Source organism: Aptenodytes patagonicus, chromosome 5, assembly GCF_965638725.1.
Source record: "Aptenodytes patagonicus chromosome 5, bAptPat1.pri.cur, whole genome shotgun sequence".
Classification (NCBI taxonomy): Eukaryota; Metazoa; Chordata; class Aves; order Sphenisciformes; family Spheniscidae; genus Aptenodytes; species Aptenodytes patagonicus.
In genome coordinates, this window is record NC_134953.1 from 12,635,688 (window position 1) to 12,663,619 (window position 27,932).

The window sequence follows — 27,932 nt, forward strand, 5'->3', positions numbered from 1 at the left end:
TCTGCAGAGCTGAACCACCTGAGAGGGGACAGGCTTGTGTCTCTCCATAGCTGGGCATTTCCACTAAAACTGAGCCAACTTTTGATAACAAAATTGTAATTGTCGGTGATGTTTCAATTAAGAGCCTTAGGTGATTTTCTGCTCCCAGACTAAATCATATGGCACTTAGAGAAACATCGTTTTATCTCACACCAGAGCACATCTTTCATTGCTGGTGGGGCTGACAGCATCTCTTAAAAATACAAGTTTTCAGGAGAGCAGATGCTTCATATTATTTCTGTTTGCTTGGCATTTTGAACCTTTGCAACACCAGCCAGCTTCAGGTTTTTCTTCTGCAGCTGTGAATGTGAACTTACGTGTTTTTTGGAGGACTGAGATCTGACTGCCTTATGTAGAAATCATTTAACTGCACTGTCCCTCTCTTTAAATGAAAGAATCATTTCTTGTGCTAAAAGAAACATATAAATTGGTATGTTTTGGGGATAAGCTGTTGTGTCTGCATTAAACACTGAATCTTTTGACTCTCAATAGAAACATTAGGGCCAGCAACCTTGCCTTAGGCGCGGATGCACTGAAAGAGAAAAACCCAGACACCTACCGGCAATTTCAGCAAGGGTATTTCCAAAGACGAATGGTACTGTAGGAGCTAGGTGCATTTATAGTTGTTTATGAATAATTAATAATTATATTAAAGGTGTAGGGTTTACTGGGCAGGCTTCCTCTTCTGGAATTGAAATCTCGTCTCAAAATCTTTAGCCATTTGGCTTGCGATTGAAAGCTGCGTGACGTTTCCACATTGGAGCTCGTTGCAGGGAAAGACTTGAAGCTGTCAATTGTTCCAAGAGCTAATGGGGGCATTAAAAATGTAGCAGCTTACTGGGGAGAAAGCAGGGTGGGTGGGGAACACGTGTTACTAGCATATGCTGTAACTGGACTGTAAGTGGTCTCCACATATTCATGAATGATGGCTGACCTCTACTCTGCTAGGGCACATGTGTGCATGTCCATCATGAAAACATACTCTGAACTTACTCCATCAGAGGCCCTTGGGAACATAACCCCTATATCTGTCTCCAAATATAGCTCTGCTGGTCTGCAATATAAGGCAGTGGGGAGAGCTGCTGGATCGAGGAGCCATTTGGAAACTGTGCTACAGTGATATCCACCGAGATCTCTATGCCTGGTTGGTGACCTTCTTCGCTAAGAGGCAAATGTCTGCAGCTTGTAAAAGAAAAAGATGCCTCTGAATGCCTTTCCACTTTTAAAAGCTCCTCAGCGCCGGCTCAGCAGAGCAAGTGCAATCCGCAAGTGGCAGCGCTTACTGTACTTACACTGTATGAACGTATGCAGCTATACATCTGGACGGGGAGGCATGTCCCAAGCAGGGGGCTGGAAATAATTCCTGGAGCTGCCTCTGACTTAGAGCTAGAGCTTTGACCTGAGCCAAACCACTAACTAGGAACTGTTTCAAAGTCAGTTCCTGTGAAAATAAGGCCAGTAACCCCTCTCTGCCTCAGTGTCCTCCTTTGTAACCCTTTTGTAAAATAAGACTATGTAACGGCTCACAAGGGATTAGGGAAGACTCACTCATTTCTGTTTAAAGTACATCAGGATCCTTGGAGAAAAGTCCCTTATTAGAGCAATAATGAATACAAACAATAATAACAATTCTGTTATCACTGTGAAATTGCAGGGATTTGGTCAACATCACTTGACTACAGCTTTGTTTGTCCTGCAGATTTCAACAAAGAACAAATCATCCTCTCTAAGTGTTTTTGAACATGGAGGATGAAAATTATATATTGCTATCTTTTAAAAGAAAATTAAAACTTTAACTCTAAGGTGTATGTAATAAAATGGCACTTTAATTCTCTAGTGTGCCATGAGGCTTCTTCTGTTAATTTATTCTTTTCTTTTCTTTTTGTGCTTCATGTAATATTCTGAAGTTATTAATGTGGCAATATATTTGACCACAAAAACCTGCCTTCTAGTGTTGTTAAGACTGTGAATTAACTCCACAAATGGAAGGCATTTCTGACTTCAAGGCAAACAGATAATGCTTGGGATAAAATGATTAGCAACATGACAGATATGCAAGAACTTCTAGGGGAAGGTTTTCCCAGGTGTCTTGCCCCAGGCTGTGGGCTTAGGTCTCACGAGCCCATGGGACTCCAGCTGTCAGCAGTGTGTCTCTGCGGTGCAGTGTGTGGTGCAGACACCTGTGACCACCACCACCTGAGCTGCCGAGCCCCTGGGACACAGCCGCTCGGTGTAGCTGATTCCCCCTGAACAGCACTGCCACTGCCATGCTTGGATACCTTCCTGTGCCAGAGTGAGGGTGCTAGGTGCCACATTGAGGTCCCTGCAGCACACCCCCCAGTGCACCACACACTGGCAAAATTCACTTGGTAAGGTGGCACCTCAGCCCTTAAATGACTTGGTTGTCACCTGTCTTAGCTGGGTAATCCAAAACCCAGTAGCAGCCAACAGAAAGGCATTCGGTGGGATTGAATTCAGTTCAGTGCAATCTAGACCAAATACTCGTAACTCTGCAACACTTCCAGGACTAAGACGTGGATCTAGAAATGCCCAATCAATTTCATCTTGTACCTGTCAGCTAAGTCATCAAAGGCTGGCAGAGCGCTGTCCCTTGTAATGATTGTAGCATCAAACTCTGAAATCACCAGTGCCAGCCTAGGTTGTAGGTACTTGCAAATAACTTTCCTCATGTGACTCATTCCTTTATCCCTGTGCTTAGGCATTTGCAGGACTCATCCTGCACCAGTGGTACAGTTTCCACTGAATGCAAATTAATGGGCACAAGTTCAGTGCTCCCTATCTGTAGGGCTTTGGCAATGAATGGCAAATTCATTGGAAAAAGAAACAGGTTTTTGTTAGTGCTAGTTACCAGGATTAATGTCAGGTATGGGGAATTGGGAGTAGTTAAGGAGATCATGGACAAGCTAAACTGGGTGGTATATTCCACACATGGCATCAGGAGCTACTGAGGCCTCAACTCTGCTGTGGATGCAGCACACGCTCATGGGGCAGCCTTGAGAGGCTGTCTTGGCAGAGAGCTAAGAAGAGCAGGGATTTCCAAGATGCTTTGCTAAAGTGTATTGCTGTGTTGGCTTTGATGTCTGTCTCTCCGTGCTGGTAGGCTAGACTCATGCCTCCAAAATGTCTGCTTCATGCTCAGCTGTCAGAAAAGCAAACAGAAGACTGGGAAAAGGATCAAGAATAGTATTGTGTCCCCACATAAATCCATTCTGAATACTGCCTGTGGTAATTGTTGTCACCTCAAAAAGATTGTAAGAGTAGATTAGAGAAGGTACAGAGAGTAGAAGTGTGGAGAAGTGCAGAATATCTTCTTCCATGAGAAGAGATTAAATAAGTAGAATTCTTCAGCCTAGAAGAAAGACAACTGATAGGGATTTTTTTTTACCATTTCCACAATCTAGGAACTACAGGCCATGCAAAGAATACCAGTGGAAAGATAATCCTGGCCACAGTCAGAGACAGGGCATTTTTTTCTGATGTTCTTGCAAGACACTGAATAATAGGGTTTGCGTGAGGGAGAAGGTTGGGGTTTACGCTGATCACCTGGCACAAAGACAAGTTGAATGGATGCACAAAGGACCTCCCTGCATCTTTTTCTTTGGCTAACCTGCTGAGACACATCCTGACAGATGCCAGACTGCTATGAGGAAGGTTGGGCTGAACCATGGCACCTACATCCACCTGGATTTGATGGCCTGGCCCATCGTGTGGACAGTGCAGCCCCTACAGAGGGCTGCAAAAAAATCTGACTCTTTGATGAAGGCTGCATAAATAGTTTCCATCCTGGCATTTTTACTAAGTAGCAAATGTTTAGCTCTAGGTGGGCAGGGATTCTTGTCCTTAGTAGTATTAATCAAAGATCTTCTAAGCAGCATTTCTCAGAAGCCTAATTGCTAATGGCCACTTCTCATGGCTACTGATTTTCCACCCTTTTTTCAGGCCTTGCTGGTCGAACCATCGGCTCCAGTGCTGTTGTGTGAGTGTTTACCTGACACCTGAGCTCCCTGACTCTTGGCACAAGCAAGAGAGAGGTTGGTTGGTGGTGTCTTTGCCAGTGGCTGGGCGGAGGCAGGTTGCATCACCCTAGCCCTTTGTTGGACTTCTTTTGGAGAAAAATGAGGTACGGTTAAGGCAAGTTTTTCATTTGATGAGTGAAGAGTTGACCTGTAACTACTCATGCCCCTCACTGCTTCCAGGCACAGAGCTGCTGAAGTGGGGCCAAGCCACTGCCACTCTCTCCTCCGTCCTCCAGCCCTTGTGCTCAGCACACTGAGAGCTGAGGACATGCACTTTTTCCAGGGCTGTCAAATGAACAGTGAAAGGAAACAGACTTCAAGGCTCATTTAACTGGAAACTAGCACCTGTCTTTTTAGGCGAAGGCAATGTTTGCTTGTCACTCCTGTCAGCAGCATGGGCTCTGCCCGAAAGGTCCTTTAGGCACCTGATTATGTAGGAGGGGAAGCTATGCTGTCGTGCTGCAACACCCCCAGCGCTGGCGGGCTGTGGGGCGAGGGGAGGCAGGTTAGGTGTCAGTCCTGGGAGAATCGCTGCCAGCGCTGCTCAGCACCCCTCGCTCACACAGGACGCGCCGCCATGGCCCTGCCATTTCACACTCTCCTAGCCACAGTAGGGGAAGGCGGCCATCGGCACAGGCAGATTTTCTCTGTGAGGATGTCAGGGTACGTATCTCTTTAGTTCATCTTTCTGGGTGAAACGCTGTTTCCTGACTGATACTAAGTGAAATATAACACCCTTCGCTTGTGTGAACTTGTGGCTGGCAAGAGATGGCACCCTGTCTTGCTCAAATTTGCCAGCGGTTTCAGTGTCTACCTTCTCTCTTCCTCTTTTTAGCCTAGCTCTAAAATCCCGTTGCATTACAGTGTTCAAGAATGACACTTGGGTCTGAAAGTAAAAGCTTACGGCAAAGGCAGCCCGGGGATACGGTGCTTGCCTGGCACTGAGAGCACAGCAGGGCTGCTCACAGGGCTTCTCAGGCAGAGTGACAGCTTAGTGTGGTTTGCTTAGGAAGGCTGAAATGAAGGGACTTAGAGGAGAATGCTTAATTCATTTAGGCGCCTTTGATCTGATCCTATAAAATCTTAATCTGCTCATATTTCCTGCCAGAAAATTCACAAGGAGTCAACAGAAATAGGAACAGACCCACAAAGTTTAGAAGAAAAACAATTACTTTGGTTGTTTCGTTGCTCTTAGTTTTCCCTTTATTCTTTCCTTATTTTTGTAGGATTTTCCCGGTATCCCCGCTCCCTTTACATCTCCTCTTGTGCGTATTTCGTTTGTATTTCCTCACTGTGGGGATCTCAGCCATTGCTGGGTTTCAGCCCCCTTTCTGGGGGCCAGAGTTCTGCCACCTCTCTTCAGATGTCTCAGCACTTGGTGCCTAGGCTAAGCCGGTCAGGTAGGCTTCCTCTCTCATCCATGGGGAGGACCGTGTCCCGAGACCATGATCCTTCCTGCAGGAAGAAAGGCATTTCAAACCTCCCAGAGTTGTCTGCTACCCTCCATTGATGAGAAAGGGAGCCTAGATGGCCAGTTTAAACTTGTAAAGGGCCAGCACTGGGTGTGATAGATTCCGTCCACTGGATCTCATCTTCTTGCTCATACAGCATATATTGTGCTAGAGATTTTGTCTCCCTCACACCACTGACTGTGAACCATCCATGCATTCAAACACTGAAACAAGTGTTCTTGAGCGTCTCTGTCCCCTGAGGGTGAATTGTTGCATTCCTGCCCCCTCCCAATAATAATTTTAATAATAATAATATCATCTTCTATTTATAGAGCATCAAAGTTTCCCAAAGAGCCACCTTTGGGATGGAACATACCAACAGTTAGATAGTGCATAGCAACCCTAGACAACAACTTAAGACAGATGAATGTATCCAGTTGAAGCTGAAGATGAGATTTCATTTGGCAGAAGATAATTGCAAAAGTTATTAATTATTATTGTTGTTGTTTATGCAGCTCTAGGCTCAAGAGCAATAGGCACTTTCTAAATACTACCAGTAGGTAGACAAAAGCACAAAGGCATTATGATCATACCATAGTAATTTGCAGAAGGCAGAATGTGCTAATAAAAATCATCCCTTGGAGGTTTTCCCATCTAGGACTCAGCATAAGCTGATGAATAGTCCATAATGCTGGAAGAGGAGAGAGCTGGATTATCTTCTTGGCTTTTCTATAGATTCCCAGTGTAACCTTGAACATACAGTTTAGTTACTCTGAATCTAACACCATGTCTACACAACATGTTGTAGATGTTTAACCAAAGGTGAGATCAGGAAAGCATTCCAATAGAAGTATTTGATATGAATCTCTATGTGTTTTGCAGCGTGATTTTATTCAAATTGACAGTTGTTGGGTTTTTTTTGTCTTAAGCAACAGGACCCGGTGTGCATGGGACCTGGAGTTATAGATCATCTTCTCTGAGTGCAAGGTTAGGTGCTTGCTTACTCTGGTACTGGCCACACTGGAAACCCCTAATATACTTGATGACTATTACTAAAATCTCATGGACTTCACAAACTAATGTAACTCAAATAGTAAACATAAGGACTGTATGATCATTTCTGAAGTATCCTGTGGAAACTGAGTCTGCAAATGATTTTTGAAGGCAACTATGAGAATTTGGTGACTACCATTTTTTACCTTGATGCCAAAATAAATGGTAAAGCTGTGAAAGGTAAAAAGGAAAATGTGAACCAGGACACTGGAATTAACCATAAATCAGAGCATCTAATGTTGAACAATGTAAATACTGTTGTTTAAATAACGTTTAATTTTTACTCATTTCTATTTACACAACCAGTTCTTTTCTTTCTTTGTATTTCCTGGTCTTGCATTACTAACATGGAAGTTTTGTATTTGTTTCTTCAATTGTTTTCCTAAAAATCTGTAGACTTTCAGAATTCATAGAGATTTTTTTTTCTACTGAGATACTTCACGCTTGTCATGCTCAACTAGGCTGGAAAAAGACCAGTCCAAGGTCTCATTAGCACCCCTTCTGTGAGGACAGCACAAACTCCGTCTTTAAAGCAATAAGCAAACAGAGCATGTTCCAGCTCCCACTCATGTCTCTGCAAGGTTTTCTGTTGATTGGAGCGGGCTTAGCCGTATCTGCCAGGCTGCTTCTGCAGTCAACATCAATTTCCAAAATATCCAGCTTCCGTGCGTCACATTGAAATGTCTGAGGGTCTATTGTCCTTCGGCAGGGTTGGAATATTGAAATCAATGGGACTTGTGATACCAAATGACATGGAGACTGTTGAAAGTGTCATCAGTGGAAACATCAAACCTTGCCTCCTTGTTCAGGCCTACCTGCATACAGAGTCATTTTCTTACTGGATTTCAGATACAGCTTGGATTTGGGAATTACTGCTGTATTTTGAAACAGCAATACTTTCTGTCACTAACAAAAAGATTGCAATAAAAATGCACTTTGAGCTTGCAGTGCTTAAATGCTTCAATCTGTGCTCTACATTATGTGTAAACACTTCTGCTGAAATCACTGTGAATATCTATATGAGTGACGTTATGGATTTGCTTAGAGCCCTGATTCTGTGAACATGTTTAATTTTGTTCCTAAGAGAAGGGCCCCTGATCTCTGTAGGAAGATAATTAATCACATACGTGTTTGCAGGATTAGAATTTTCATCAGTAATAATCTTATTATTTGTTTTATGTTTATCTTTTTGCCTAAAATGCCTTTGTAAAGTTTAAAGGAAAGCAGTTGTGACATTTTTTTAAAAGGCAATATTTATCTGTTTATTCCCATTATATATTTCTTCAAATATTTGACGGCATAAATTTTCTAATGAGTTTTGCAGACTACAAACCTTTAAAAAGTGCCTGAAGTCAGTGGTTTATATGATCATAATTCAAACCACATGTCCTTTCCTTAATGGAATGAGATTAAAGAAGAATTCTTTTGTTTGCATTTGTCAGTTTATTAATACCAACCGCTTTAGTACATTTGGTACAGTGAATTTCAGTCCCAGGAATCACTCCTCTGCTAAGAGTAGCCTCTGATTACCTGGGACTCATCTGGTTAATCCTCATTAAGGGGTTGTGTCGTAGTTTTTAGACCTTGAGGATTCTTAGGGGGTTCTCTGATGCTTTCTTCCTATCTACTCCGCATATCTCACTGTCCCTATTCTCCAAGTTCAGCTACAGGGAAAGGATGAAGATCCATCCCTAGTTTTCCAGTCCACCCAGTTCCCGAGGGAGATTGTGCCCAGGACCTTGCAGCCAGGTCCTGGGCTGTCGACTAGCCCAGGTGCACTGCCGGCAGAGGAGCTGCGACTGATTTCTGCAGCGAATCTGCATGACTGAGCTCTGTTTCTGATTGCCGCATTTCTGTTTTCTCGCTTTTCTGCAGCGGTTGCTTTCTGTTCCTCGTTTGGCTCCTTTCTTCTCAGTCATTATTTAGCACTGTTCTGCAGAGGAGCACATTTGCTATCTTTCAGACCAGGTTTTTAGCTTTTCTTGGCCTTTCTGTGTTTGCGTGAACTCCTTCCACTAACACTGATAATCTCACTGCATCACCATCTGTTGGCTTGTTAATCTTCCATTCCTGATATTCAGCAAACCTTGAACAATTACACAGTGGCTTTTTCTGAAAGGCTGGGCATAAACTTCTAGTTCTCTCTCTAGTGCTTCCTGTTTTACTGAATGCCAATTTTAGATTACTTGCTCTTCTGAAATGTGACTTAAAGTCATATCATTTTAGAAATACAGTATTATAATTCCTCGGATTACCGGAATGGGAAAAAGGCAAAAAGCTATGTTGCTTTTCACAGTTAACTGGAGCGCTCTGATCTGCTAGTGGACTGGAAACAGGTTAGGCGATTGTGTTTGCTGTGGCTTGCATGCTAGTGGTGCCCATTTTTCTGCCAAGATATGCAAAACTGAAATATTTTTCAAAACGTTTTGTGGTTGACAATACTCCTTTTCTGGGAAGTGTTTTGAGCTAGGAAGAGAGTTGGTTTGAGAAGGATGAAGTGCAAATTTAAATTCCTTCCCTGTCTGATTCACATGTGGGCTGAAACCTCTCTCCTAAGCCAAGCTGGCCTTCCCCTCACTGCCCACCAGTGCTCCAGCACAAAACCGTGCAGGTAGACATTTTGCACCCCAGTATTTTCTGAACACATTCTGCAGTGCTATGAGTTTTTGAGATAATGCAGATATGTTTTGAAACTTCATGACTGCTGAGGAATAAAATTCTCGTATTTTCTTCTGCTGTGCTTCACTGTTTCCTCTTCCTGGCCCACAGCAAGTGTATTCTGCAAAACACAAAATGAAAGCCCAGTGACCCAGGCAAACTCACTAGCCTATAAAAAGTTTTAACGTTTTATCTTTTCTCTCTTCACCCCTCCCCACCCAGCGATAAGCCCGCATTTGAACCGCAGCTACGTCTGCAGTACCAGCTGTACTGCAGCATAACACAATTTCCTCTTGTAAAACATTAGTATTCCCCAGCGTCTGGGGGGAGTCAGCCCTGCAAACACTGCCCAAAACCCATCTCTCGGTTGCAAAGGAACCTGGCACAGGACAGGGCCAGTGGTTCTAGGGAGACTTTCATGGGAATTCATCCAACGTGTTGTGTGAAATGCAAAGTATCGCATGAAATCTGGATGGGGGTGTGGGGTGCTGGAACAAAAATCATACTGGCCAGTTCACCTTGTCTGTGGTGGGGTGATACAGTGCAAAGGACTCTGTGAGCAGCCATGTGACACCTCTAGGTTGACTAGACTTCTAGCTGCTTGGGCTCTCATATGATCCCCTAAAAATAGCACCTTAAGTTTCCCATCATTGCTGTCCAGCTATTTTAATTAGCCTGTGGTCTCCAGTTTTTGCTTTGTGATTTGTAAATAGGAAATATTTATGCTAGGCCAGTAACTCCACATCCCTCCAACCTCTTTTCTTAAATTAGATGGATTATAGCTATGTTTATAAAATACGTAATGCATTTGTCCTAATATCTCTAAATGTCACTGGCTTCTACATAATGTTTTTAAAGAGAACTAGTTTTTAGATCACTCAGACTGTTTACAGGCATTTTTTCCCTCATCTGACCTGTCACAAGTATGCCCACTTCTTAAGCTTTAGCTGAAAGACTGCTTCATCCCCTGTCCTGGGACAGGCTGAACCTCCCCTGCAAATTTCACTGACAATTCCTGATGGCTTGGAAGGGAAAGATTTCCAAAGTAAATTGGTGCCCAGTGGGCAGATAGGTACCTAACATGGTTTTTGGCTATTTTAAATAGTGCTGTCTCTTTCAAAATTTGTCCCAGGTAGAACAGTGCTTTGGAGGATTAAACCTTTACTTGCAGAATAATTTAGCTGTCTTCTGGTGTTTAGCATTTCCTGTACTAAGTTTCTTTTCTGCTATATCTGTCTTCTGCTCCTGGCAGTGTTTGATAGTGAAACAGTTATACAAAAGCATCTTTTTGGGGTTCTGCAGATATGATCATTGTATGTGAGGCAGCTGCCTTACCGGCAAAAGCAAGACTTTGCACCTGACTGAAGAGTCAGTTTGATTTGGGGGAAATAAGTAGGATGTGGTTGTGACTAACATCCTTGCCAAAACTGTCACTGAGGCTGTGTCTTTAGAGTCCTTCTAGCCTACGTTCTGTCCCTGAAAGCCATAAGAGGGCTGCTGAGCCCCAGTCTGGTGCCACGGCCAGGCACCTCCCAGAGTTTTAGGATGAGTGTTCGGGGCTGGAATCCAGAGGAATCATCTCTGAGTCAGCTGAGCCTGGGTGGTATTGATGGGGCAACAGCAGGGAGAGCAGATCGGGCTGTAGAAATTCTTTTAAAATTGAGTTTAAGGTCACATTCACAGAGCTAAAAAGATGGCAAAAAGGTGATGGAACCAATGTCTGCCAGCGATCTCAAATGCAGTCAAAGCTGAAATGTAGCGAAGCTTGTTGGTTTCATGAGAAATCTGATTTCAGAGAAGAATCATAGCATTTTGTTTGTTGGAAAATCATATCTTTTACTACTTTCTCAGGGCAAGATGAAAATAATTTTGATATTGTATTATATTAAACACCATATTATAAAATTCTGAAAGGGGAAATCAAGGATATATTTCTTTTTGTTTGAACCATGTTGAAATTTCTTCCAGAGCTTCCTTTTGCAGCGGATTTTTACTTTGTCAGACTTCATTCAAAGCTGCAATAAGGACAAACAGAGAAAGCTCCAAGGTCTTAAAAAATAAAAATTTCTGTCCTTGTCAGAGCTCTAGGAGCCCCTGGAGCTGGGACCGATAAACTCCAGCTACTGGCAAGGTTTGAGCCCTATGGAGTAGCCCTGGAGAGAGGCTGTGGATGAGTCCTGCACCTGCCTCATTGCACAAATTCTGCACAAGGGGTGGATAAGCAGCTTTTCCAGGAAGGTGGAGAAATGGTCCCAAGGGAAGAGGCTGCAGGACTGCTACTGGTGCCTAGGTGCTGGGGACCCTTCTGTCCTCACCTACATCTGCTCAGCTGGGTTTGTCAGGACGGAAGTTGGTTCAAATCTGGATCTGTCTTGAGGCTGGACCCAGAAGAGGATACAGGCAGAGAGGAATATGACAGAGATCTACTTGTCATTTCCCCTGATATCAGGTGCAGCTCAGCCTGTATTGGCTAATGGGAGGAGCTGAGCAAAAAATGCAGCCTTGATCTTGTTCCCCCTTTGGTGAGAAAATACCTATAGCAATACTGAGACATCTTCCTCCCTCGGGACCCTCAGGTCTCTGCTGCCTCCTGGAGTCAGGGAAGGAGGGTAGGTCTGACCAGAGCTTTTGCACAAAATCCAGCTGCAGGAGGAAGGCAGTGATGCTTTCACATTTAGTAGAAAATATACAGATGCTCAGGCAAGTCCAATGCCTCCTAGAGGAGAATGCAAAACTGGAGACCTCCACTCATTTTCAGGCATTCTCTCTCCTCCAGCAAGGTGTGAAATGCAGAGACTGCAAGAGAAGGAAGAAGTGGAGCACCCCTCCCCAGAAACTGGGAGCATTTCCATCATCAGAGGAGGTGTGCATTCAGATCAGCTTGAGCATGGAAGGGATTTGGGTCCAGGCTGCTGACATGCTGCAAGAATGGGACAGAACTGGCAACCACTTCCCCATCCAGACAGGTCTTATGGAGGTGGAGCCCCCTTGCTGGAAAACAAGCTAAGGGGGCTTGGGCTGTCCCAAGAAGGCAGGTGGAGCAGCATCTGGTTTGCATCATGTCTCCTTGTTCAGCACTGCAATGCTGCTGCACTCCTGGGCACATCCGGGAGCAGACATGCAGGTGCTAGAAACACCCCCAGAGAAACGCAGGCCTTGCAAGACTTCAGGTGGGGCACAGCAATATCTACCTGCACGTGTGGGGATCAACGTGCAGAGCAGACGAAGGTGTTGTCCTGCTGTGGGACATGTTCTAGTCCTCGGTCCACTGCTCTTGTTCAGCTGATATGACCCTGGGGCTGCTCTGTCCAGCCAGTGCTCTGCACTCATCTGTCCGGTGCCCAGAGATAAAGTTATTGCACTGGCTGTGATAACAGTCAACAAATCATTCGGTCTGTGGCTGCCAGGTAAGAACTGAACCTGCATTGCTCTGCTGGACAAAAAGCGCTGTAAACAAACAACTGAAAACCCAATATAGTCATATTGCTCTCATGGGTTATTAAATAGGCCCCTTGCTCATTAATGCCAAGAGAATTATAAACCATTTACTTTCTACAACCAAAGCAGTTTGATGCTTGCATTTTCCTAGTCTAGGGTGTCATGTTTTCATTTCTGTTTATAATGAGTTCCACTTTTTGGTTTCCATGTACCAGGGACTTTTTGCATGTGATTGGTCCATTGACCCCTTGGGGTCTGCATACTGCTTCTCTGGGATTTGCAGCTAAGGTAACAAAGGAAAAAACTGTCTCTCTCAGTAGGGCAGAACACCATTTATTTCCCTGGAGAAAGTGTTAAGGGATGGGTTACAAGTCAGAAAAAGTTGAAAACTACTGCTCTTGCATAAGGCTCTCATGTCTGTATTCTCAGCCTTGCCAAACACACAAAGTTTCATGTGTGTGTGTGTGGAAGATGGAGTTCATTATATATACATACATACATTCATTTTCCATTAACATATTTGTGCAAATTGCATAGTCTTTTCATATAAATTTAGAATTTCAGTCCAAGTAGCTGTCTACAGAAGTTCAGTGTGATCTGTTATTGCTCTGCACTCACTGAAAGGAAGCAGCAGGAATTTTTGCTTTTTAACTTTCCTGGGAGCAGGATAACAACATCTAAGTGCCACTGGGTTGCGTTTGCTGTGTGTTCTTCAGTAATTTTCCCCAGAAGTGGTTTTATTTTAATGACAGGCCATCTGATCCCAGAGTCTCATCTGAGCACTGAATTTGCAAATATATGTATTTATTATCATCATATTTGAACAAACATAATGCCTATCCCAAGATCTGAGTCCTTTCAAAGCTGGAGTCTGTAAAGCGCATTCATCATGATGAATAGTGTTAACCCCAGCTGCTTTCGTGTGAGAGGTCTGTTTTGGATTTTCCAAGCAATCAGCCACCCTTCCTACACTAGCAATTACAGTTTCCATAGGGGTCTTTCTAGTTGTGATTCAGCCTCTAAGCAGTTCACAAGTTCATGGGCTTACAGAAAGCAGGGCTATACCTGCCTCTCTTCATAGACAGCAGGGATGGGTTTATTTTTAGCACAAGTATTCCAGAAATACATTCCACCCCTCTTTAGAAATGTGTGGGAGAGACAGACACACATATACAGACAGTTTTGCCTATATTTGTGTCAGTGGGTGCCTGAAAAGTACTTTTCCACTGTCTGTTTTCATCCCAAACCTTTTTTTTTTTTTTGCAGTGTGCGCCAGTTCTCTCCGATGTCTCAGTTTGCAGGTGCCATGACTCAAGCATGCACCAAATCTTTGTGTGCAGGTACTCTGATCAGTGCAGGAGGTAGGTAACAGTTGGAAGCGTGTAGTTTGGGGCCAGAACTTAGCAGAAGTGCCCTGATGTTTGGCAAGACCAGCATTTAGTTTGGGATGAGTTAGGAGAAGCACTTGAGCACCAAAGCCCAGACCAGGAGTCTAGGAGAGTGAGCTTTGCAAAATCTTCCTGCTGGGATCTGAGGTGAGTGATACACCTCTCCCAACTGGGGAATTCAAAGCTGAAGGTTGCTTTGCAGAAGGCAGGTCATTGTCCCTCCAAGGACCGGTAAGCTTAGGCTGGTCTTGGATTGCAGGGAGGATTAGATCATCACAAGCCTCCCGGTGCTTGGAGATTCTCAGGCAGCAGATACCGCATGGTGGTTGTCTTGCCCATGCTGTAGCAATGTAATTAGCAGCTCTTTTTAAAATGCAAATGAGGACTGGACTCACGCAGAGCCCTGCTCTGCCATGGAAGCAGGAGTGGGGCTGTAATTGCAGGAGATTCTGTTCTTCATTTTGCTGCAGGCTGTGGCTGAAGTCCAGCGTGATGCTGGGCCCCGAGAGAGGCCCATGACTTCAGTAAGGAGCTCTGTGCACTCAGCATGGCACAGGGTGCAATCCATTGTTTATATTTGCAGTACAAAAACTTAGCTTGTTGACTTCATGGCATATTTCCCTTATTATTCAACATCCTATTGCAGTTCGCCAAATGAAACCCAATGCTGGCATGTGCCTTGTTTGCTTTGGAAGGACGGTGGAATGGGGTCCTTACTCCAGGAACGCTGGATACATTTGTCCAGCCTTGATGATGAAATGAGCTATTTATGAAAAAGCACCGGTAGGACTCTAATGTGTTACTCATGCATACTTCTTACACGGTATTTTTAATGGTGACCTTAAAAAACATTTTGACTGCCACCTGTAGATACAAAAATGCAGCGCTTTAAGGTTTGAATCACTGGCAGTGGCAAGCCAATCGCACAGCATTACTTTCTGTATTAGTTATCTCTGAAGCATTACCAATGGCGAATCTGAATGTAAAAATAGCTGATGACTGTTTGTTTCATCTGTCTGTTACTTGACACCGCATGGTTATTCCAATACGTATGTTTGCCTCTTCCCCACCATGATCTCCGTTTGGTTTCCCTTGCCTGATAACTATTTAAATACATTTTACTAACTTTGGATTCCTTGCTCACTTCACTTCACCTGGCTGGGCAGGTCTGTGAGGGCTCAAGGGTTAGCTCCTCCACTTTTATTGTTTTATTTATTTTTCAGTGGTTGTTTCTATTAAGATAACCATGATCAGAAGGAGAGTCCGAAACATATAAATAATGGGAAGTGCTAATGGTAAGCAGGCTGTTGTAAAATGTGCTGGGGCTTTGACTTAAGGGAAGAAAGCGCAGCCCTGCACTGTCCCTGATCAGGAAGCTGGAGCACAGAAGGTAAGGGGGAAGCGTATGGGTGTTTTTAAAGCAGGGAAATGGTGAAGAATGGTGGTGTCTGAGCGTGTGAATGTATGTGCACTCAAGGATCAGTTGTGTAATTGATCAGATAAGAGAAATCAAACAGCATTTATATCTTTTTTTCAGTGATTAGAGGTGGAAAGTCCTTTCGTTTTGTCCAGCATTTTCTGCTCTGAAAAATGCAGGGTTGTCTCTGAAAGTCTGCGTGTGGAAAGAGACATACATATAGATTTGTATGCAGTGATTACTGTTTATGACACATATAATTATTTGGTAAAGGGGCATGATCTTTTAAAAAGACCACTAAGTTGATATGAAGCTCCATTTAATTGTCCTGTGCATTGTGCTATAAGGAACTTTAAGCAAATATATGTTGATTTACTTTCCAGATGATTACTGTCTACAGATAAGATACTCCTAAAAACTTTAGTGATTTGTGTGGGGGGTTGAAGGCATTTTTATTTCTCTTTTTGGAACAAATAGGAAGAGAATAATTTAAATATTTTATAGAGAGCAATTAGTATGCTACAGAGCCTGAAAAAGTAAAATAGTTCAAATACCTAGGCAGTGCTAAGAGGCCACTATAAATGACTGTGACTATGACTTGTATGCAATTTTAATCACTGGAAAATTTCTTAAATGGCATAAGCTTTTCTGAGTCCAGTTGTTGCAGAACTTCTCAATCTGCCATCCCAAGGAACTGCATTTTATTAGCCTAGTTGCAGAACTCAGCAGCAAAGTAAGAACAGAAATAATTAAAAGTGAGCTTGAGAAGCCAAACTGCTTATGCTTTTTTAAATGGCCTGTGAACAGGCAATCTGATTAAATCTGAATAGGGAAAAGTTTTCCAGCAGCAGGCCAAAGCGACCGGTTCACGCTGACTTTGTACAGTATCGGCTAGAGGGTTCCTCACTAGTCCTCTGCCATTGGTGGGAGGGAGGCTGGGGAGAAGGAAAAGTGAGAAGAGATAAGAAGGAGAAATAAGCTTTCTGGACAGGATCAAAGTCCATGGCTCTTTTCCTTCGCTTCTTCAAGGAATTGACCATGTAAAAAGGGAATGCCCTCGGTTAAATGCTTGAAGGATAAGGCCTGTGGAAAATACTAACAAATAAAAGATTCATAGTATATTGGAGCCCCAAAACAACTAAATTTCTCCATCCTTCCACGCTTGTCACTAGGAAGGTATTTACATACATATTCACAACTTAGTTACCAAAGCAGTTGTAACAGGCACTTACCAACGAACTTGAAGACCACAGCTGGGTGGAGGTATGCAGGTATAATTGCATCCCTGCACCGCAAACCAAAAGCACATGGGAATTGCACTCTGTAGCCTCTTATTCCTACTGGCTTCTCTGAAATGTTTGTCTTGTCTGTGCTTGCATTACTGGAGCTGTGCAAAAGGCCCATGAAAATGTAAATCCCTCCAAGACCAGGAAAAAAAAACAACTAACCCTATGAGCCAGCTTGGGAGAAAATACCACTCATCTGTATCAGTCTTTCCTTTCTTTAGTCCAGCTGAGTTTACACACACAGAAAGCTGCTGGCAGAGGCAAATTCTGCAAGTGGTTTTTAGCTGCAGGCTTCACTGTTCTGGCTTGCCTGCAGCCGGGGTGCCAGGTCACACAGAGCTTTGTCTCCTATAAGCGAGCTGGTGAGTCCATTGCTTTTAGAGCTAGCGTGCATTGCTTGAGGTAGTGTTGCATTTTGGGACCAGCGGTCTGTGAGCCAGCTGACAGGTGTGTGGGGAAAGGGAACATAGTAGGGGCTGCATGTGTGCAACTTTACCCTTGAGAAAAGGTTATACATCTAAAAGTGTGTGTGTGTGTATATATATGTATATATTTGCATGTGTGTATTAAGCTTGGTGTTTTGTGACTATGTTGCTGCTTGCCAGGTTTTTATGGCTTTCAAGTGTGTATGGTCAAAGAGACTGCCACCGAGACCCCTGTCCCTTAGCAGCCCCAGAGAAACTGAGGCAATATTGAAGCCATGAGACGACAACCCTTCCCCAGAAGTAAGGTTTCCCTCTCCCTTGGGTTCCCCTGACAAATGATCCTCTTTGGACAGATATAGAAAGCAGATATTTAATTGTAGTCCTAGGTTTCTTTATCATCCATCTCCTGTGCTTGCAAATAATGATATACAAGAAGGCATTGGCTAGTAATGATTAACCTAAATCATCTAGTAACAGTCAGACCAACCTTCTTGTGAGCCAAGCAGGTCAAATAGTGATGCATCTTTATTTTCAGTCTCTCACATAGCTACATCCCAGTAGTTTCAGGGATGCTTTCCCTGTTACTTACACACTATATCTGAGGTTGTTTGGGGAACCGTGATAGGGCTATGACAGTCACGTACATGAAAGCCACCTAACTCATACTTTCCACTTGGAAAAGATAGAGATGAAAATCGCTGCAATTTTTGGAAAAGTCTCTGAAAGAAATGCATGTGGTTAACATTTGGCTACACCTTAACATGCAGAGTCAGCAAACAGCAGTATCTGGCAGTTTAAGCTACTGCAGATCCTCAGTCTCAGATGTGCCTCTGTCTACCACCTTTACCTAAATCAGACATAACCTATCATATCTTAAGGTCAGCTTGGCTTGCCTGTCAGCTTCATTATAGACCCTTGTACAATTCTGCACACTTCTGATGGCTTCTGCTCTGTTGAGATGCATTTCGGGTGTGTCCCTGTCCTCATCCTTTGCATGTTTCAAAGCATAAGGCTCCATTGTACAGAAATTGGAGTAAGTGCCCAGGATTGTCTGGGATGTTGGTGCAGAAGCAGCAGTATGTTCCGAGGGAACCAGACCGTGCAAGCTGCATCCAGGATTTGTGCTGGGGCAGTGGGGCAGCATTCCTGGTCATCATATCGTTGTTCACTGAGATTCATTGTTTTGACTGATCTGCTTTGAAGTAGTGGCATTAGGACTTAGTCTGTTTCTCCAAAATTGAGAAATGATTCTTTGAGCTACAGGAGTTGTGACCAGGCCTGTTAATTGAATGAAGCCATAGACAAGTAGGTAGAATTGCCACTCGGGGTGTGGGAGAGAACTGAGGAGAAGGGCTGAGGAAGAAGAAGTGGCTGGTGACAGCACTGGGCTGCGGGTGATGCTATTGTCTGCCTGCAGGTTTCTTTAGAGGGTCTGGGGGGTCTGGAAAAGTACTGTGATGACAGCATCACTGCGGTTGCTGAAGGACTGATTCAGTCACAGTCATTGGGGTCTCTCTTAGGGAATAAGCATAGAACCTGCTTAAAACTCTTGTTATTTTCCTTTCTGTCTTTTGCATATATCCTTTACAGAACAATCACAAGAAATGCCTTAGCCTATGCATTAACTGTAAAAGAATAAGGAGGTTCCTTGGGGACACGCCATTAAATCATAACAATGAATCAATGCTGAATATGAAGAGGGAGTCTTCATTTCTCAGGAAAAAAAAAACAACCCCTGTTGCACAGTGAAGAGGGAACTGGAAGGAGCTTCCATCTTGCTCAAGACGAGACCATTGGCCAGCTTTTGCTTCTCAAAAGGAGGAAAATAGTGTGGCCTCCAGAGATAACACTTGGGGGCAAGAGTGGGTGGGCTCTCCCCTGCCCTCTCGAAGTCCTCCCATAGGTGGATAGCTAGCTGTCCCATGGCCATCTTCCAGACAGCAGGCAGGAGTAAGGCAAGCTACAGCTTTTGTCCTTCAACTGGAACAGCTCTGTTATCATCACAAATGGTTGAGGAGCAGTTTGTCATCGGAGGAAAGATGTTATGCGAATGGATGGTTGTGTGCTTGAGTCATATGCTCTGGCATGGATATAAGTGTGTATTTCCCTCCCTGCCACACTGCTTGCTCAAGAACTGAGCTCTCTTGACTGCACTTGAAAGCTATAGCAAGGTGTAAGAAAGAAATAGCTCTATTTCTGCAGCCTGAGCCAGAAAACCTTGAAAACCAAAGCCTCCACCTTCTCTTCCCCCCTCTGATACATATACATATTTGTCTTTGGTAACATAAGACAGGTATTTCAGGATATTGCATGTCCCTAAATCCCGTGGAATTAATTGGGTGATAAAACCACTTAGAACTTGAAACAATTTTAAACCTAGCACCTACAAATGGCTTGAATTCTTTTCTTTATAGAAAACAGATTCAGCAAAATCCTTGTCCAAACCCTGGAAATATCCAGAAGATATAAAGGAAAGGAGCAGGTGAGACTACTAGTAAAAGAATAATACTTGTTTTCTGCAAGCCTGTTATTTCCTGAGACTGTACCCTGTGTGAGTCAGACTCTCCTTGTCAAGAAGCTTAAGTGGTCTAAGTGTAAACTTGACAGTGCAGGCGGTATCGGTGTGCTGGGGCTGATGAGGAGGGCAGTGTAAGCGGGGGATGGTTTCAGATTCTCCAGTCTGGAAAGAGAAGTGAGGCATGGCTGGTTGCTAGCTGCAGATTTCCTTGTGTAGGTCACAGAGGAGAATACACCTGCTTCCCTCTTGTGTCTAGCGTACTTGCTGGTATCATTACAATTTTCCCATGACAGGGGCTGGGACTGCCTGGCATGCTCCTTTACAAGGCGTCCAGGTCATTCCATTTGTTTTCTTGTCCATGTGTTTTTCTTCCCTTCCCTCCTTGTCATCTCCCATCTCTAGCCACTGCGATGCTGCGGTACTCTACAACTTCCCCCCCTACTGTGGGAAAATCTCCTTTCTTCCACTCAGGAAGTGAAAACTCAGAAGCTTTCATCCTCTAAGCCTTGCTTGAGACTAAATGAAAGGGATGAATACCTGTCTCATCAGCGAAAATCCTGTCAGTGCTCAGTGGAGGGGCTGTACCACTGCAATGTCAGTTGTCACCTTGAACTAGTGAGGAAGGCTTGAGTCTTCATGATCCCAAAGAGACGTATAGATATCAAGAACCTGAGGCAGAGCTGAGATCTTTGCAGTGAGTCAGTCACCCGCAAATCTGTGTGGATTTCACTATACAATATAATGCCAAGCTACAGCACCATAGTCAGTTGAAGGGGTTTTTTTGCAGAGGCTCATGGTAAAGTACCATGCCCTGTGAAGGGCAGTGGGAAGGCACATTTTTGCCTTAACTGACAAAGGTTAAGCTCTTCTTGTGTGATTCAGAAAACACAGATTCGGTTCCCTGCCCTGCCACAGATGCCCTGTTTGATCTTGGGCAAATCAGTCAGTTGAAGCTGGGCCTTAGCTGCTGATCTATAAATGAGATAGATAGAAATTCTGCTTGCAGTGGGAGAGTTTGTAAGGATAAACAGCCACGAGGTGTTCATGTACCATATTACTGGGGAGCTGTATAAATATCTCCGTATATAATGACTGACCTAGTGACAGACAGTGGCCTTTTCCAGTCAGACATTTAATGCCAAGAAATGCACTGTTTGGGTTCAGTTGCTTAAATGTCACTCGTCTGTGCTGACTTCAGGTCATGGGAGGAGCATCATCCCTTTGCCTTGTGATTCTCATAGACTTGTGCTGTTTGTCAAGTGCTGCACCTGCCCTTTGCCTATGTTAGTCATGCGCTCTGTACCTTTGACTTCCTCCATCATTTCTGCATGTTACTGACTCTTCAAAGGCAGCAGATAGGGCTCAGGTAATGGAAAGAGTGAACAGGAGTTGCAAGAAAGCCTCAGTCCAGATACAATCCGTTCTGAGAGACATCTCCTTCTTCCAGACTTGACAGGCCTCTTGGCAGGATGGGGCATTTGGAGGACATTGGGAAAGACAGTCTGGAGACCAGCTGGAAATAACGGTTGGGTCTTTGCCATTGAACGAGGAAGGGAAAGGTAGAGAGACTTGCCATAGCTGTCACAAGCTGTCTCTGTTCCTCCCATTTTTCTTCACGTGAGGTCTTCATCTCCCAGTGCTTGAAGCTTTGTGATCTGAGCTGAAGAGGTAAGTGTTCCAGCTGGGGCCTGGAAGAGGTTCACATCCTTTGGGGAAAGGACACAAAGCAGGATACGTAATACAAGGTCATTAGCTAGGTACACTCCCTCTTTGCATTCATGCTTCCACCAGGTTGCACTGACCTTCCTTGAGCTGTGAGTCTGATGAATCCCTGGTTCCAGCTCCCATGGCAACAGATACACTAGCTTCAGTAGAGCTCACTGGGAGAAAAAGACTTCAGCTGTCTTTTCTTCAGAAGAAAACTGGTTTGATTAAACAAATAAAATCACAATCATATTCATTTTAATGACATTTCCCCTAGAAAGATAATTGGAAATTATTTTTTTGATCATTTGGAATATTTACTCAGGGAAATTTCAAAACAAGATCACACTCTCTGTTGCAATACCATCAGAGTATTGTTTGACGTAGAAAAGAAAATGGAAAGTTTCAGTTAATATTAAATAGCATACACCTTCTCTGACTTAAGGACAGTAATAGTACACTATTTTAACTATTATGGTATATATTACACATTACTTCTCATGGCCTATAGTGTAAAAATAGTTAAATAATCTGAAATGGAAAGATATTTTTTAAAATTCTGAATGAAATTTTGACATTTATAATTTAATTTCGCTTCAGAATCTTTATTCCACGTGACATCTCAAAAACAACCTAAATGAGAACATCCTCCCATCGCACACACACACATTTCCAAAAGTTTATAGTGTCCATAGGATGGCAATTCAGATTGCCAGCCAGCTGTGCTGGTCCAGTCTGGGACTGCACAACGTCTACCACACCACTCTTAGGTCTAGATATTCTAGTGAATATTGCAGAAAAGAGCAAAATTATTTTATCCCAAATGCACTGCTATTGTCAGTGGTGAGTGATACAGGTTAGAAAATCAGAATTGTCCAGAGGACATGATTTGGTGGCATAGCAATGTAGTATTGGTTCCAAATCCCTTTCCTTTGCATGTTGGTCTGAATGCCACATGGGGGTGAGGTTTGGCTCTCCAGAGATGTTGGATTTCACTTTACTGTGGTTACAGTTACTTATGTAGCCTTCTGGATAGTGCACCAGTGTCGGCTTAGGAAGTAGATGTATTTAGAGTCACCAATTCTGTTCTCAGTTATTCTACTGACGTCAGTAAAACGACTCTAGATTTATACTAGTGTAACTGAGAACAGAAGTTGGCCCAAAGTCAAGAACAGTCTCTCCTCTTCTCTGGCCCAGGACAAGCTGTTCGAGACACAATTGCTGGGCCAAATCCTCAAGGAGAATGGACCCCAGTCTACACTGGTTTGGTCCAGACACATGGTTCCTTCACCTTGCTTCCCAGTGCAATGATCAAAGATCTGATGCTGGAATAGCTGAGATCACCTTGTTCTATGCTAGTCATTTCTGTCAGTGTTTGAGATCTTCACCCTAAGCTGGACTGACCTAGTTCTCCACCCTCCATCAGCTGGAGCAGGTATTTGTACTTGAGTAAATTCCCTTCCCCCAAGCAGGAAAATTCACTTTGGCTGCCCTTTATGATTATGACCGCAAAGCATAGATGAAAGTGATATTGTTGGATGAGGGAAATGGATGCTTGTACTAATAGCTTTCACCTTATGACCATCTTAATCCAGAAATTGCCTTTCTTGACAGTTTGGGGAAATGTGGCTGGAGCACCACTGTCTCTCTTGCCAGGCAGCTCCCCTCCTTGGTGAGGGTGTTGTGATCCTCCCCCTGGCCCATGTGCCCCGAGGGTAGCTCAGAAAGGCAGTGTGCCTGGAGCTGCCCAGGCAGCAGGGCAGATCAGAGGGAGCATTTGGCTTGATGCAGCCCAATATGACCAGCCCACACACTCTTGGCAGTCCAAGCAGCCCAGCACAAAGGATGTTTAGGTATTCCACACCAGACTATGGGGGTCTTTCCTTTCTCCTGGACATCCTTCTGGCTCCTTGTCTCTGACAGGGACTCACAAGGTGACCATTAACTCCCTGACACCTTTCTGTCTGTTTTTCTAAATGCAAAATGAAGGCGGCGGTACTGTGATCATCGACCGACAGCAGCACTCTCAATAACCATTCACGTACTGATCACTGCTGCCACACAGGACTTTCTGGCGATACCCAAGAGAGCTCACTGAGCCAGCCCTGCTTGGGCTAGAGAGGAGCTGCCATTGGCTGGGAGCGTTGTCTCGGCCTGATGACACATAGCTGAAAAGGCCTGTTTCCATCCAGTCCTCTCATCTGATTATGAGCTCCATGTCTGTGCCATGAACAAACATGCACCTATGCAAAAAAGTCATCAATTCATTAGGGATTCTCCTATTTCCCATGGTAAGAAGCACTAACTATTGTCATGATAAGCCCCTGGAAGCCCAAAGCAGCAGCGGCAGCGTGTGTGTAAGTAGAGCATGCCACTGAATAAACCTCAGCCAGCAGTCACCCATAGGGCTCTGAGTTTTGGGCTGGAACTGTGGATGGATGCCATACAGAGAGCACCACGTGAAGAAACCACCTCACAAAGATTTTAAAAAAATAAACCTTCCCTCCTTCTCCCTTCTTTTCCCATCGTCTAGGAGAATGCAGTGCTGCTGACTTCAGAGTGCTATGCAACTCCCAGGGCTGCTGCCAAAATGCCACCACGATGTCTCATGGCACAACATTTCAGCCAAATACCAGCCCAAGGAGGGTGGGAGAACCAAATGGCCCTTTATATATTGCAGCAGCAGTGATGTCACACGCTCCAGCCAAGTTTGCTGGTTTGCCCAGCTCCTGTCTAGTGAAAAAAGTTGACATTCAGTCTGTGCCAGGCCAAGAATAGTCTCTGTAATTTAACCTCCTCATCACAACTTGCTAGGCACTTAAGAGAGCCACTGAAAAAAGCCTCCTATTTAAAAGAGAGGGGAGGGTGGTTTCTGATTAAGCTCCTTGAAATCTGTACATTCATGCAAGCTCTTTCAGTAGCTCATATCAGATGATGCCTACTGCAAACACCTCACATGTTTCTCAGCATTTCCCAAGCAGTTCCAAATGCCCAGTGTTGCTTTCCTCTGTCTTGAAAATAATCTAAATTCAGGCATCTTAAATGTTTTAACGAGCTGAATCCTGACCTGCAGCTCAAACACTGCACCTTGCTTGCTGGCTGCCATGTTTATCAAAAAAAATAAAGAAATGGGACTTTACCAGATTGTTAAACCAGCCATGAACAGCTTCTTTGCCCAACGTTCAGAAGTTGCCATCATACCTACACAAGGGGTAGCCAGATCAGTACATTGCTGCTGTTTCTATCCAGTCCCAGTAGTGATCTGCACCTTGAACCCTTGGTGTAGATACAGCTTTTCCAGCTTGAAACATTACACTGCCCAAGTACTAGTATTATGGCCAGGAGAGACAAGGATCTTGACAAGTGTTTCAGAGACAGTGACAGTCGCTATTCTTTTTTAATCAGTGGCGCTGAGTTGTTTTTGTAACAGTGACTCCATCTAGGAAAATAATTGCTGAGATTACATCATGAGCTCTATGTTTATTGTTACCCTACTCACTTTTCAGCAAATGTTCTCAGTTTACAAGGGACAAGATGTTTCTTCAGACCTCCGTCCATGAGATCTGAAAGCCAAGCTTCTTCCTAGTTCAGGCACCACCACCACTAAATAGTGATAAACATTGTGCCGCTGGAATTTAGTCAACAGCCCCGTTGATGAGTGAGCCAGAACATAATCACAATCTCCCACGGCTCTGTTGGCTTTGCACAGAGTACCACAGAAGTAGTAAAATTGTAATTTAACCTCTGAGCAAAGAGATAACTGAGTACACATCTCTGCAATGAGGATGCCCTTTTACATCTGGCTGCAACCAGACATAGCATTGGGTTTTTTTCCTTTTCTTTTACTTTTTTTTCACTCAGACATCTTAAATGGACCACAAAAAGCTCTGATTGGTACAGGCTTGTCCCTGAACTAACACTGACAACTGTCCTTCCTCAGGTAAGGTGTAGTAGACCATCCTGGTGGGTGAGCCCTTGTTGCCGCTTTTGCCAGTGTGTTTTGAATACCACGGGCTGACATAAAAGTTTCCTTAGAGGAGACCCTTGCTTCAGGAAAATCTACTGTATCTACACCTATGTGCTATTTGCATTACCTCAGGGCCAGGCAGTTCTCCTTGCAGGAAATGGATATATTCTTGCAAAGATTAAACAAACTAGCCTGAACCTTGGGGGTCTCCACAGCAAAAGGGCAGCAGCAATGCACATTCACCATAGCTGAGCTTTTCTTTAGAATCTCCTGACTCTGGTTCATGCATGGAAGCAAAAAGATGTTTTGTTTACTGTCCCTCACCATCCCAGCTGTCCACCTTTCCTGTCCTTTACAACAGGGACAGTGAAAAGGATGGACTTTCAAACCTCAGCTGCATTAGTTCCCAGTCCACCAGATTGACGTCTGTCTATGCTTGTTGGCAGTAGGAAGTCATATACAGGTGGAGTGAAGGCACACATTTTCCTCTACAGTCCCTCTGAAAGGGTGGCACAAGCAGGGACGTAGACAGCAGCAGGGAAGAAGTCATCTGGCACAACCCCTCTTTTTAGCCTGGAGACGTCACCCAGCCTTTGCAATGGGCAGACTGCCAGGAAACCATTGCTCACTCAGCTGTTAGTCCCTGCTGGGGCTACCAGAGAATGCTGGAGGTTGTGATAGTTGTTTGCTAGGAACCTGACTGCACTCCACAAGCTACCAAACCCTTAAGGTATCTGGTTATTATCACTCTGGGATGGATACCTGTCTCTTTTGGTAAGAAATCCTGTAAATCACTCCTAAAATGGTTGTAAAATGTGAATGAACAAATAAATGACTGAATACCGCACGAGACAATCTTCAGATCATGCAAACAAATGTCTTTGTTTTCAAATTGCAGAGTTCACTTAAGATCAAAAAATGCTGAAGGTCGGAAACATCCCAGGACACTACTTCTGTCGAATCTACATCACTGGACTATTTCTACCTCCTCACTAAAGATGGCCAGAAATGAAGCCAAATACAAGCATGAGAGGGAGTTCTGAAGATGAGAAGCAAAATTACATGGCAGGTATGTACCTGTACTTCCCGCTCACATAACAGTTAAGAATCAAAACCAAGAGCGGGATGGCCTTTCATTTGTCTTCTCTTTTTTCCTTCCTTTCACTCCCCGCACTGCACCTACACAAAAACGTATGTGCGGTGGAGGGGAGTGAAACTGACTTCTGAAAAATCTTTGTACAAAGTAAAATGGAGAAGCTCTATTAAGCTCGTTTTATTTCTGGCGTAAATCTATTGTAGTTCTGCATAAGTCATCGGAATTGCATGGCTGGAAGGACAGAGTCAAGATTCATTATGATACTTTGAGTCTAAAAATAGGTTGGCTGAGGTTTTTTTAAATAGAAAAGGAAAGTTTTCATTTGAAGAAACAATTGAGCCTGAGTAACTCAGCTGATTAAGCCCAGTTCCTCTGGCTTTTCATACTTTGACCAGCACTGAGTCATCATAGGGAAAAATGTGCCCTTTCCAAGAGTCTCACTGAGATGGGCCAAAGTGGCATCATGGATTTTGACAGGTGGAGGGGCTGAAATCTGGATCTGGATTTCATTGCTCAGTTCTACAGTGGATCCAAGTTTGAGATGGAGACAGCTTCCACCTGTATAGAAGCTGGAAGCTGCTGTAGATGTGAACTGTGCTGTTTCAGCTCATCACAAGTAAATGATGCAATTGTACTAGGAAATGGAGATACAGATCAGCCTTTCCTTAAGGAGTCTAAAAGGACTTTCCTTTTAGCTAGCTCTTGAATATTCTTTTAAACTGAGTCTCGCTGTAGTTTAGTCAATACCCTGCTCAAGCCCTTGAATGTGAGAATAAGCATCTAAAGAGTTTACAGAGTAAATTTTCAAGAGTTTTAGTGTACAGATTTCAAGTATAGCTGAAGGGTCTATTTTGCTTATACTTGTTCCATCCAAAGATTTCCCCATCCTGTCTTCAGACTGACGTGGAGACAGACAAAAACCACAATGCTGTGGGCGCTGACTGTGCATCATAATCAGGGATTAATGGAAGGCTGTGATATTTTATAATTGTGTTGAATGGGTTACCTTTTGCTCTCAGCAGTTCTGGAACTGAAACCAAATGTTCCCTGTGCTCCTTTAGTGGGTCTGCTAGTGTCCCCTAGGCACTCCTGCCTTCTGCTGGCTAAGCTGATATTAGCAGCCTCTTCAGTTTCAATATACCGACCAACCGTATCTGGATATGGGTGGCTAAAGGATTTTACCCCAGCAATATTTGCTTGGAACATGCTAATGCACAGTAAATCCTCTTTACCTGTGGTGCCATTCTGCTTTCTCAAACAAGTCTTCTGCTCAGGGTAGTTGTCACAGCAAAGCTCCAGCCTGATGCCTGATAAAGCAGGTTCATCTCCATAGACTTCATTTTCCGCAGTCATGAGCTAACAGACGAGTGAGAATAGAAGCTTCTATAATAACTTTTTATTTTTCACAAAATATTTTAAATTATAATTATGTCTTGCCAAGTAAGTTTTATCAAC

The 27,932-nt window shown here is 43.8% G+C and overlaps 1 protein-coding gene across 8 annotated transcripts in view; it reads left to right on the forward strand.

Moving 5' to 3' along the window:
- C5H10orf71 (chromosome 5 C10orf71 homolog) overlaps positions 1 to 27,932 on the forward strand; it is a 42,788-nt gene that overhangs the window by 8,426 nt on the left and 6,430 nt on the right. The window contains exons 1-4 of one of the 8 annotated variants that reach the window (XM_076338687.1): positions 15,134 to 15,454; positions 19,607 to 19,674; positions 21,158 to 21,378; positions 26,280 to 26,450. The gene's annotated coding sequence lies outside the window, so the exon portion shown is untranslated. Of the gene's footprint in view, positions 1 to 15,133; positions 15,455 to 17,108; positions 17,130 to 19,606; positions 19,675 to 21,157; positions 21,379 to 26,046; positions 26,156 to 26,279; positions 26,451 to 27,932 lie in introns of those variants that run through there. The other 7 variants (XM_076338686.1, XM_076338691.1, XM_076338690.1 and 4 more) reach the window with 7 other exon arrangements.